General features: G+C 37.0%; 1 pseudogene; it reads right to left on the bottom strand.

Moving 5' to 3' along the window:
* Window positions 1–3280: 3280 nt before the first annotated feature.
* LOC118666566 lies at window positions 3281–4895 on the bottom strand (annotated as a pseudogene).
* Between the last annotated feature and the right edge of the window lie 7673 nt (window positions 4896–12568).

The following is a 12568-nucleotide window of genomic DNA, read 5'->3' as shown; positions in this document are numbered from 1 at the left end:
TCAAAGTGATGAATACCAAGAACCTACAACCAAGATTACTTTATCCAGCAAAGCTATCATTCAGAATTGAAGGTCAGATAAAGAGCTTCACAGATAAGGAAAAGCTAAAGGAGTTCATCACCACCAAACCAGGATTATATGAAATGCTGAAAGGTATCCTTTAAGAAGAGGAAGAGGAAGAAAAAGGTAAAGATACAAATTATGAACAACAAATATGCATCTATCAACAAGTGAATCTAAGAATCAAGTGAATAAATAATCTGATGAACAGAATGAACTGTTGATTATAATAGAATCAGGGACATAGAAAGGGAATGGACTGACTATTCCTGGGGGGGAAAGGGGTGTGGGAGATGCGGGAAGAGACTGGACAAAAATCGTGCACCTATGGATGAGGACAGTGGGTGGGGAGTGAGGGCGGAGGGTGGGGCGGGAACTGGGAGGAGGGGAGTTATGGGGGGAAAAAAAGAGGAACAAATGTAATAATCTGAACAATAAAGATTTAATTAAAAAAAAAAAAGAAAAAAAAAAAAAGAGGAAGTAAGAATAAAATTTACCCTGAACACATTCATAGCCAGATTCATTGGTGTACTCTACTATCTTTAGAATAATATACTAAAAACAAGGAAATGATATAAATGAAATAGAGAGAAAGGCACATCATTTTCTTTATTCTCTGCATGTAGGTGACAGCATAAAGAAGTGAAAAAAATAAACATTTTGTTAAAAGTGAATTATTTTTAGTTTACTAAAAGGTAGTAAAAACATAAAGGTTAATTTGCTCTTTAGACATCTTTATAAACCTATATACATTGCTTAAGAGTGTGGTCTCTGAAGTCAAATATACATGGCTTCAAATTTTACACTACCATTAATTATGTAATATTTCACTCATATTCATATGATTTTATATTTATATATTACATACACATGCATACATACACGTGCATACATACACATATATATAACTTTGCTCATAGTCAATATATATATATATATATATATATATATATATATATATGTTAGAGGCCCGGTGCACAAAATCCGTGCACAGGAGGGGGGGGGCCCTCAGCCCAGCCTGTACCCTCTCCAATCCAAGACCCCTCAGAGGATGTCCGACTGCCGGTTTAGGCCCAGGATTGGGCCTAAACCGACAGTCAGACATCCCTCTCACAATCCTGGACTGCTGGCTCCGAATAGCTCACCTGCCTGCCGGCCTGATCACCCATCACTGCCTCTGTGTGTTGGACTGATCACCCCTAACTGTGCCCCCTGCCAGCCTGGTCACTCCTAACTGCCCCCCCCCCCCACCCGCTAACTTGGTCACCCCTTACTGCCCCCCCTGCCGGCCTGGTCTCCCCAAACTGTCCCTCTCTGCCAGCCTCGTTGCCCCTAACTGCCCCCACCCCCCACCCCGCAGGCCTGGTCACCCCACACAGCCTGCTGTTTAGTCGTTTGGTCGTTCCTCACTAATCCCCTGCTGGCCTGGTCATAGACAGCCATCTTGTGAGTGTGTGAGGATTAATTTGCATATTACCTCTTTATTATATAGGAGAATATATATATATATATATATATATATATATATATATATATATATACCGGAAAGGAAATATTTTTCAGCATAATATGGGATGATCATTTATACTTATCAATTGTATTTTTATTCATTTAATAAATAATTGTTGAGTTTATTCCATATGCTAAATTCTGTCCTAAAACGAGGAATGGACAAGACATGATCTCCACCTAAAGGAGCGTACATTTCATTTCTAAGCAAGGAAGAATGATACCTATCTGCATCATCATATTTTCAACTTTTAATATAAGCACTTTTACTCTCCCAAAGAATATTAGAAGTGAATACAACATATAGAGGCAGAAGTTAGAGATTAGTTGCCAAAAATTCAATCATTATGTTCTGCTTAGCCTCAGAGCTCCTATATCTAATATACTACACCAACAATGTATGCTACCTTGAATGACTGTTTTGTACACTTTCAGATATCTGAACCAGCCTCAAAATCTCTTTCATCTCTTTACGTATTATTAGAACCCAACCTTTATTAGATTCCTTTCTATGTTACAATAACCATGCAACCTGAACAAAATGACAAGTGCTACCTAGTCCACAAGCGCTCAGTGCCATAAAGTATGGCTTAGTGCCACACTCTGTTATTCAAAATAATTAAAATCAATATATATCTTTAATTGCGTCTCTCAAAATATCAAAATCAAGCCAGATTATAATTCCTGGCATTGAGGTACCATTCCTTAATAACTCATTTTCCTTTTTAACTCTTCCTTTTCCACACCAAATTCTCCCCAACATCCTGACTACATAGACCCATCTTTTTCAATTATTTATTGTATATTATACATTTACTAGAGGCCAGATGCACAAAAACTCGTGCAAGAGTAGGCCTTACTTCCCTTGGCTGATGCACCAGCTTCCAGCACCCGGGACCTGGGCTTCCCTCCTCCGGCCGAAGGCAGGCACTTGGGCCAGGGCCTTCGCTCCGCCCCAGCTTCATCAGGTCTAATTAGCATATTACCTTTTTATTATTAGAGATTAGTTATATAGAGAAATAACTTGGAATAAGCTGAAGCCTCATAAGAACAGGATAGATTCTTAATAGGTCATATTGAAGAGGCACCTATGTTTCTAAAGTTCCCACCATTTTCTTGGAAATCAAACACAGTCATTTGATAACCAAAGATGCTCCATGTAAGACTCATTACTGATTCCAGAAATGTTTGTATTTCATTGAATGTTTCCTATTATCATATTAATGAATATATCAGTAGTAATATTTATTTATTATAATAAATTACCTAAACAATTTTAATATTAACATCTTTAGCTCAAAATATCTACTGCCTTTTAAATATGATACAGTATTATAAATTTATATGAGTAGTCCACTGAAGTGCAAGTAAGAATTAAAATTAAGAGATAATATGTCATAAAATCAAATATTTACATTACTTTTGTACTAAGTATTGTATGTAAATTTTGAGGGATTACATGCAAATTTAAGTCTTTCTTCATCCAGGAGCTTACCTTTCTATGAAGTGTTTTCAGTCATAAAAAATTTAGATCAAAGAGTACATAGGCATTCAACTCTGAGAGGAAAAAAAATAGCTACTCAGCCTTCCTTTTTAAAAAATTTATATTATTTGCCAGTAAGACTTTTCATTATGCAAATATATTTATTTCCAAGAGTTTCCCCAATGTGACTGCAAGAGTCAATATTAAGTCCTTTTCTGGAAACTCCTTTTACTTGCATTCTTGGAGAGCCTGGGCCATGAAGAGTTTGCCTACGTTTTAGACAGTGAATTCCTCGATGTTCTGGCAGTAAGTATTAACCTGGTCAGCAAAGAATCGAGAATCCTTCCTGGCTGGGGGCTGGATGGTTTGAAGAGTAGGACAGATCCTCCTCAGGAAATTGTGGGGGGCGGGGGGGGGGCGCTCTCCTCGAATCTGGCACTGCATATGCTTCTGCTGGCAATGCCACTGTTGCCAGTGTTTCTGCTGCCGCCGTTTACTCGTGTTCCTCATGTATGTGTGATATTTAACTATATCTTGGCTCATTTTATCCACTCTGTCCATCAGCAATGGCAGATTCTTTCCCAAATGATTGCTGCTAGTAAGACTGAGCAATTCACGATGATCTGCTACAACTGACTTCTCAAGTTCCCACATTAGTCTGTTGATCAGATGTAAATTTTTAATTAGGATCAGCCCTTCAAACATATGCTCAAAGGTGATTCTTCCCCTTTTCAATGCTTTAGGAGAAAAATCCTTCTCTTTACAAACTTCCATCAGTTTGGGAGTCAGTCTGTATGCCTTCAGTGAGAGAGACCCTTGGGCAGTTTTTATGGGGTCATAAATGAGAACCACACACTCTTCGATGGCATGCTGGTAACTGAACTGAGAAGCCAGGAGCGCCTGGATGACAAACAAGCCATACGGTATGTGGACTGGTACCAGCGCAGGTGGAGATGGTCAGGGTTTACATCACGAGCACTCTGCATCATTTCCATCTGATATTGTCAAAGTCAGCAGCATCTTCTGGGTGCTGTGGGGAAGCAAAGCAGTTGGTAATTTCAAGCCAATCTTCTACAACAAGGCCCAGAAGCAGTCTTTGGACTACCTCAGTTCCTTGTCTTTTGATAAAGTTTTATTATCTTTAATACCATCATGCCATCTATCTTTACTTGCTACAGGGCTGGATCTCTGGAACTGCCTTTACCTTTTGCTGGAAGCCAGTCCATCCTTGCTGCTTGACACAGTCGCTGCAGGAAAGAAACATCTGCACAGCATATGTTTCAAGGGACCTGGCGTATATAGCATACTGTTCTTAATATGTTTGCTCACCTTCTTGGCACTATGTGTTTTAACCAAGGTCACCTCTCCGAGAAAGGTTGTTTCCCCAGGTAGGGATTTTTCCCTGAAGTCAAGGAGGGGAAAAACTCCTTAACTAAGTGCCAGGCGGGTAGTTAATCACTTTAACTACAAACAATCACGCTTAAGCTACATAATCTTTACTCCCTGGAATGGAGATAAGAAACTCCCTAACCTTTGCAATAGAAATTGACAGGATTAAAATCAACTGGTATAAATACGGATGTAACAAGACAATAAACAGCATAACCTCTCTGGAGATCCAGACCAGAACTTGGCTGGAGATCCTGGCTGGAGACCCAGGCTAGGCTGCTGATCAACTGAACACTGTCTCCGTGTCCTTCCTTCTTTGCCGACTCCGTCTACGCCTTTGGGAACCCCTGGACCTGCTGGCGTTGGACCCCGGCAACCTTTGCCTTCCCTTGTCACACTGGTGGTGTAGCTGGCGAGGTGTGGCTGAGCTGGTGCCTTCCTTCTGGGATGGCATCTTTCCAGCAGAACAGCCTCTCTTGACCAGGGTTTTCATAGTACAGTCATGAACAATACCCAACCAAAACTTATTTTGGGGTTTTCATATTTAAAGGTGGAATTTATTCAATAAGTTTCACTTTTTGTGTCTTAGGCATTGTTCATAAGCTAGAGAATAACTAAAATTTATTTACCATTTTCTATACATTAGCTCATTTAATCCACACAGCAATTTTTGAGCAAACATTATCTCTATTTTACAGATGAATAAAATGTTTTCTGAGAGATTGAGAAATTTTTCATAGATATACAACTAATATATGGCATAGGTGAGATTCAATCTTAAATTATGTCTGACCTTTAAATTCTTTCAAGCTACACAAAATACTTTCATTGCATATAATATATACTCATATATAATCCATGTGACTAAAAATAATCAACATATCTAAGATTATGAATAAGAATAACATATACATAAAAATAGGCATTTATATGTTGATGGTATTTAGTTTACTTTTACACAACAGAAAAAAGAAAGTTTGAGAAAGAAAAAGAAAAATCACTACATTGAAATCTGGTGGGAAGAGATTATACTTCCCTTAGTAGAAATTCCACTCTAGTCATAATTTTAAAAAGTTGATTCTCTCATTTCACAGTGGCAGAGATCCAGACTACTTTTATCTTATTTGGTTGTGGCTTCCGGTCTCATGGTATGAAAGATAAATCTTTCAGAATTCCTGCTGAGGCTTCAGCCATGACCTCTGCCTTCTATCCCTCAGGAGAAGGTGTGGAAGAAAAACAAAACTTTGCTCCTTAATGGCATTCCCTAGACACTGAATTTAGCATTTGCCCTACTTCCTACTGGCCAGAATTTTGTTTCAGATCAACACCTGTTTGTAAGAGAAGCTGGAAAATATTTACTTTACTCTTGACAGCCCAATATCAGTTAAAAATTGGACGGTAATTTACGATGGAAGAAGAGGTGAGTGAGTACTGAAGGGCAACCAGACTTTAACTTTCCAAACCAAACTCATTACCATTCTTCATGTCTAGGTTTTCCTCTTGTCATTATTAATAACCTCATCTTTTTGCTCTTCACTCAGACTCAAAATCTTCTTTTATATGTATTTTAGGGAGGCATTGTAGAACAATGAGAGATTAAATTGGTTTTATAAAGAATTAGTGAAGAAAAAATATAACATAAATAAATAAAAATAAAACACTAAAAAGAAATAGTCTTAACATTAGAAACTAATGAAAATTTTGGAGAAGAAAATAAAAAATGTTCAGCCAGGCCAAATGGCTCAGTTGGTTGTGTGTCACCCACTGCACAGAAACGTTGCCAATTTGATTCCTGCTCGGGGTACAGGTCTGACTGGTGGGTTTGATCCCCAGTCAGGGAGCGTATGGAAGGCAACCAATTGATGTTTCTCTCTCACATTCATCTGTTTCTTTCTGTCTCTCCCTTCCTTGCTCTAAGGCTGTAAAAAAGAAAATGAAAAATTTCCATAAATTATTGACAATTTTATAGATAAATGAAGACATTTTGTTGATAGCATCATTCCCTATCAGATCATTTTTATACCCCAAAAGTATCTGTTAATATTTTAATCTGATTGTAAAGTATATGAATATCTAACCACTGTACTATAAACCTGAAACTGATACAAAATAATATTGAATGTAAGGTATAATTAAAAAAATAAAAAAATGCCTTGTTTCTGAATTTTCAGATAAGGGAAATCCAAAGTCACTTATCCCCAAACTCCATAAGCACACATATCACATCACAAACATGTGCATATCACAGGACTCTGAGTCATGAGAGAATTACTGGTCATAAGATTTAGTAAATTGGAGAAAATAAAAAAGTCATTACAGATGAGGAAGTTGGCCAGATGAAGAATTATAGATGCATAAAAAAGGGATAAATTACTAAGGTTATAAGAATAAATTTGGTCTCATAAATGAGTAGTCATTGAGAAATGAGTATCTAGAAATTACATTAGAACTTACCACATAGTTTTACAATATGGAAAGTCTTTCTAACTTAGTTTTATAAATGTCTTACTTCACACTAAATGTTTAGTCATCCGCAACAAACAATTTTGAGCCCTTTAATTATTCCCAAATTAGACATGTTATGACAGCCATACTATCAATTCATTCAGGATTTGTAGCCCAGAGTTAGTAAAAGCAAAAAAACCCAGAAACCTTAGTATATTACAGAGTAGTGTTAATTGTATTCTTATAAATTATAAATGTTTTATGTCCTGATAGATTACTTAGCACATTTAAAGCATGAAGCTATTCAAAGTAATCATTTTAGAATAGGATCTTGAGAAATAAACAGCCCTGATTTCCATAGCAATTCAGTCTCTACAGGAGAAATTACCATTGACTTATTCTTGCTGAAAAACTTATCAGGAAAAGTTATCTCTAGGTCATTAGGATGAAGGCTAATGCTAGGGAACAGGAAGAGTTACAGAAGGTTTGCTTATATTCCTAATTGAAAGGCAGGAAATAGCAAGATGACTTTTCCTCTTGATTTTTACCCCAGTAATGACATGTTGACCAGTTGTTAATTAAAGGACAGAAGGATCTCTTAACTTAGAGACCCTATATCTGTACTATAAAAGATGGAAATTAGTACTCAAAGTACTTTTCCCAAAAATTTTCTCCAATTTATACATTCTTGCCTAAAACATTTACTTTTTTCCATCTGGTTTCACTCTTACAAAGATTATGAGATGCACAAAAAAGTTAAGTACAATATTTTTCTGTCGGCCGTTTTGAGAAGGGATAAGCATTCCCTGCTCACAGCAACCATATAATGTTTGATCCTGAGCACCTTTTACACATATAAAAACATAATTGGTGTTTCATTTCTTCAATGCAAATTTACACAATTTCTTAAGAAGAGCCTATTGTAATCTCTTAAGTGAGGTATTCTAACCACCTTTAAAAATTGCAAATTTGCCCTAGCAAGATTGGTTTGGCTCAGAGGAGAGAACATTGGCCTGAGGACTGAAGAGTGTCCGGGTTCAATTCACTCAAGGGCACCTATTACATACTTCACACTTTGGTTGCAGGCTCGATCCCTGGCCCTAGTCAGGGCGCGTGTAGGAGGTAATTAATCGGTGTGAGTCATTGATGTTCTCTCTCTGTCTCTCCCTCCCTTCTACTCTCTCTAAAAATCAATGGCAAAATATCCTCGGGTGATGATTAACAACAACAAAAAATTGCAAATTCAAATGCTGGGACTAATTAACCGTAGCATTGTGTCATGACTACTGAGAACTTGGGGAAGAAAAGCTTTCTGGTTTTCACCATGGCAGATTGGATGGCTTGGAGATGAAGGATGGACTGGAGGGAGGATGGGCAGGAGAACCAGAAAGCAAACAAATATAAAACAGATACAGGATTTGAAAAGAGTGCTAGGACCCAGTAAGTACAAATGGAATGAAAAATCCTGCTTTAGAGCACTGTTGAGGTGAGTGCTTTTCCAATAAGCAGGATAGACTTCTTCATAACTGAGCACATGTTCATAACTGAGGCCCAGTCCTCCCTCATACTGACATTGAATATATCCTGGGAGATGGTATGTGGAGTGGGGAATATTGGAGCAACAAGAGAATCAACTTACACCCTTGGGCTTCAGAGTTGGAGATTCTGGCTTCTTTACTTTGTGAAACTAGGCAAGTTAGTTAAACTCCTAAGTTTCAATCTTCTCAACTCTTAAATAATAGTTTCATAGGACAATCCTATTAAGTAAGATATTAATATAAATATATTATGTATCATATTAAATAATATTTAATGCACATAGAAAGTACTACATGGCCAGCATTGTAGTGAAGGCTTTTTCATTCACCAACTCTTTATTCCATTCAACACAGAGAGGTGAATACTATTTTTACTTCCTTTGATACATGAAAAAACTCATAATTTAGAGACAACCTGTGCAAAGTTTTTGTCACAGTCCCTCATATACAAGTAGAGCTCAATAATCGGGAATCTTTGCTACTTAAAATATTGCCCATGTATTTTATATTGTATAAGAAAATAGCACAGCTTCAGAAAAAGAATGTAGCCAATGACAAATATATTTGGATAGAAAAGAAATATTGCAACAAAAATTTAAGAAAAACCATAATTATATCTACCTGACAACTCTTATTGAACTAAAAGTTTATAGAAATGTTAAGTATTCCTTTAAAAAAAGGCTTAATTATTCATCAAAACAGGGGAATCATTAAAAAATAAGACTTCCTTATTTTAGATTTAGAATGCTTTCCCTCCCTAAGGTTTAAGAATGAGAATTTTGCCAAAACTGGTTTGGCTCAGTGGATAGAGCATCGGCCCCTGCGGACTGAAAGGTCCCAGGTTTGATTCTGGTCAATGGCATGTACCTTGGTTGCGGGCACATCTCCAGTATGTGCCGGAGGCAGCTGATTGATGTTTCTCTCTCATTGATGTTTCTAACTCTCTCTCTCTCTCCCTTCCTCTCTGTAAAAAATCAATAAAATATATTTTTAAAAAAAGAATGAGAATTTTGATTTTTAATTCTGATGTCAATAAAGTTGAGAATCATTAATTATGAACATTATAGTGAATAAATATCCAGGCAATTCCATTTCACACATAATCATTTATGAGAAAGTGATATTTAATGATTTTTGGTTTTCTTTTTAGAAAAAAAAGACAAAAATGTAAAAAATTCTTAAGATCTTTCTTCCCCCCACCCCCCATCGCCTCCAGGAAGCAGGAGATATAGGTCAGAAAAAGCAGTGTTTTTAATAATTCTATTTCCCTTTTAAATTCTATGTCTTGATAATTGTTCAGATGATATTCTGTAGTAATAGGTCTAATTTTTTGACAGCTACATAATGCGCTAACAATCCTAAGTCTTTTTCTCATAATTATTTTTTCCTTCTAATTATATCTCAGGGGAATTGTCAGATAGTTCTTTAAAACTGCTATCTTATTACAAATTTGGGATGTCAGTCCTGTGAATAATTTTGGACTAATGTTTGGCCCTTTGGCTCCATGTTAGAAACATGTGGTAAAAATACCTTTCTCTCTCTGATAATTAGTGATGTTGAGTATTTTTTGTATATCTATTGGCCATCTGTCTGTCCTCTTTGAAGAAGTGTTTATTCGGGTCCTTTGCCCATTTTCTAATTGATTGATTGTCTTATTTTTGTTGAGTTGTATAAGTTCTTTATATATTTTGGAAATTAACTCCTTATCAAATGTATCACTGGCAAATATGTTCTATACAGTGGGCTCCCTTTTCATTTCGGAGATGGTCTCTTTTGCTGTGCAGAAGCTTTTTAGTTTGATATAGTTCTATTTGTTTCGTTTTTCCTTTGTCTCTCTTGCCCTAGGAGAAGTCTGAGATCTTACTGCCTATGTTTTCTTCTAGTTTTTTATGGTTTAGTGACTTACATTTAAGTATTTTATCTATTTTGAATTTATTCTTGTGTACGGTGTAAATTGGTGGACTAGTTTCACTTTTTTAAAATGTATCTATCCAATTTTCCCAAGACTATTTATTAAAGAGACTGTCTTTAATCCATTGTATACACTGCCTCCTTTCATACCTGCCAGAATGGCTCTCATCAATAAATCAACAAACAGCAGTGCTGATGAGGACGTGGAGAAAAGGGAGCTCTAGCGCACTACTGGTGGGAACGCAGACTGGTGTAGCCACTGGGAAAAACAGTTTGGAGTTTCCTAAAAAAATTAAAAAATGGAACTGCCTTTTGACCCAGCAACCCCACTTCTGGAAATATATCCTAAGAATTGTGAAACACCAGTCAGAAAGAATATACACACCCCCATGTTCACAGCAGCATTATTTATAACAGCTAAGATCTGGAAACAACCCAAGTACGCATCAGTAGATGAGTAGATAAAAAAGCTGTGGTACATTTATTTTCACAATAGAATACTATGTTATTGTTAAAAAGAAAGATATTTTACTCTTCGCAACAAAACGTATGGAACTGGAGTTAAGTGAAATAGGCCAGTCAGAGAAAGATAAATATCATATGATCTCACTAACATGTGGCATCTCATAAACATAATAGACTGCTGAACAAATATATCCATAAGCATGGGTGCATGGAACAGATTGACAGATCTCAGAGTGGAGGGGGAGGGGGGACAGGGAGAAATTAACCAAAGAGCTTATATCCGTAGATGCATAGCGCATGGACACAGACAGTAGTGTGGTAAAGGCCTGGGGTGGGACGGGGTCCAGGGGAAAATAGGGGGCAATAAAAAACAAAGTTAAAAAGAAAAGGAAAAGAAATGTACCTGCCAAGTTCTCTTAGGACTCAATCTAATTTAAAATTTGCAGTTCAAGGCAGCCATCTGGAACTTGACTATCACTGAGGAAAGGGAGGAGATCACTTCCATTGTACAATGGAGATAAAAAGTGTTTATTTCCTCTCATGCTGATTAAATATTAAAGGGAAAGGTTAAAATGGAGACTGAAAAGCAGAACTTTTGTCCCATATGTTCTTATTGCCTACCAATGTAAATTTGAAAGCATTGTGTGAACTGGCAGCTCCTAAGGCTGCCAATAGCAGGAACTGAAACAATCTAAAATTAGACATTAATGGGGGAAATCTCAGGGGACACTAAAACATGTTCTTTTTTTTTGTTTTGTTTTGTTTTGTTTTGTGTTATTAAGTAAATGCTGTAAATCATAGGTCAAATGTTCTGAGATGCTTCCAAACATCAATTCCCTTTTACACTGAGCACAAATACCAAGAGAAACACTCACAATATAATGAGAAATTAGTGATATTAAACAAACAAAAGGCACAACTACCAATTAAGACAAAGTTGAGCTATAAAACTATGTAAGGGGGAGATAATAACAAACAACAATTTAGAAATTAATAAAAAATATCTACTTATAATGTGTCATTTTGAGAGAGAAAAAGAATGACAGTGAGAGATAGAAGATAGAGAATGGGAGAGGAGAGATTGAAAGAGGCAGGCAGGAGAGAGAGAGAGAGAGAGAGAGAGAGAGAGAGAGAGGAACTAGGACTAAAACTAAAAATATAGCCCTGGCCATGTGGCTTAGTTGGTTGGGCATTGTCCCATACATCAAAAGTTTACTGGTTCAATTCCTGGTCCTGGCACATGCCCAGGTTGCAGGCTCAATCCAGAGATTCTGCAGGAAGCAGCCAATTGATGTTTCTCTTTCTCTCTCCCTTTTCCTTCCTCTCTCTCTAAAAAAACAAATATATCTCTATCTCTATCTCTATCTATCTATCTATCTATCTATCTATCTATCTATCTATCTATCTATCTATCTATCTATGACACTAAGAATCTATGCCAGTCTTTACCTATGGAGGGAACCCCTTGCCTTCAATCATAAACTCAACCCTGACTTGCCAGCAATTCAATAAAATCTTTAAATTTACTGGAGTTTTAGTAAATGCCAGTGAATGGTCCTGCCACTGAGGATTTTTATTAGCTACAGGGGGAGAGAGATAATAAATAAAAAAATAAATCTGTCCTGGCCGGCTTGGCTCAGTAGATAGAGCGTTGGCCTGTGGACTCAGGGGTCCTGGGTTTGATTCCGGTCAAGGGCACATGCCCAGGTTGCAGGCTCAATCCCCAGTAGGGGGCGTGCAAGAGGCAGCTGATCAGTGGTTCTCTCTC

The sequence above is a fragment of the Myotis myotis genome, unplaced genomic scaffold, assembly GCF_014108235.1.
Source record: "Myotis myotis isolate mMyoMyo1 unplaced genomic scaffold, mMyoMyo1.p scaffold_m19_p_11, whole genome shotgun sequence".
NCBI lineage: Eukaryota > Metazoa > Chordata > Mammalia > Chiroptera > Vespertilionidae > Myotis > Myotis myotis.
The sequence above is the reverse complement of the archived record's forward strand: the minus strand, read 5'-3'. Positions and strand labels throughout refer to the sequence as shown.